Source organism: Hipposideros armiger, unplaced genomic scaffold, assembly GCF_001890085.2.
Source record: "Hipposideros armiger isolate ML-2016 unplaced genomic scaffold, ASM189008v1 scaffold_603, whole genome shotgun sequence".
Classification (NCBI taxonomy): domain Eukaryota; kingdom Metazoa; phylum Chordata; class Mammalia; order Chiroptera; family Hipposideridae; genus Hipposideros; species Hipposideros armiger.
Genome location: NW_017731953.1, coordinates 1,000,518 through 1,001,369, shown reverse-complemented (window position 1 = coordinate 1,001,369; position 852 = coordinate 1,000,518). Strand labels below are relative to the sequence as shown.

Genomic DNA, 852 nt, shown 5'->3' with positions numbered 1-852 from the left:
CTCGCCAACGCCATTGCGGGCGGGCGGGCCCCTACGCCCTGGCACACTCGGGCGGGCCTGGGGCCGCGGGGTCCCGGCCCGGGAAGGGGCTTCGCCCACGTGCGGCCAACCCGCGCCGGGCCGTGTGGCTGAGCGGGGAGTCAGGGTGTGATGGGGGGGAGGCCTCGGGGGTGAGGAAGGCCTGGGTAACAGGTGCCTCACCTCGGCTGATGGGATTAACTGTAGGGCCGCAGAGAGAGAGAGAGGGAGGGAGAGAGAGAGAGAGAGCCGGGCAGCAAAATCCCAGGAGAGGGAGAGAGAGGGAGCCTCTGGCGGCCAACCGAGGGCGAAAAGCACCGGCCCGAGGCGAGGCCGCCCCACCCCCTCGGCGGTGGGCGACGGGCCTCCCCGGCCTGGAGCAAGGCCTGCCCTGCTGGGGCCTGACCTGCTTTCTGCTTGGGTGTTGACTCAGCGGGAACAGGGGTCTTGGCCTCCCAGCTGCTGGAGCACCTCAAAATCTGCAGTTCACGCCATGACCCCAGAGCATCTAAACCCCCCGGGGCCATTCTCCTGGCCCGGAAGGCCTACACCTAGGCCCAGATCGCAGGTCCCAGACCCCGCGTGGCCTCCACCAATGCCGCTGCGCTCCACCCAACACCCACCTCCACCTTAAGGCTCCACGGCTAACAGGAAAGGGATGAGGAGGGTTTTAGACATTCTCGTCAGAAGATGATTTTCAGACCCCCAATTTTATAAAAGCTCAGTACCTCCGCCTTTCTCCTCCCTTCCTACCCCCCCCCAAAAAAAATATATACTGGAAGTGTAACAGCCTTACTGCAAAATATAAAACTGATCATGACCGTCAATATACAC

At 63.3% G+C, this 852-nt stretch overlaps 1 protein-coding gene across 1 annotated transcript in view; it reads right to left on the bottom strand.

Annotated features, from left to right (window-relative positions):
• Positions 1-282, bottom strand: part of LOC109371945 (neurabin-1-like) — a gene marked incomplete at its 3' end in the record, with an annotated part of 3,904 nt that extends 3,622 nt beyond the window's left edge. Inside the window, exon 1 of the mRNA XM_019624726.1 lies at positions 202-282. The remainder of the gene's footprint in view (positions 1-201) is intronic.
• Positions 283-852: the final 570 nt, after the last annotated feature.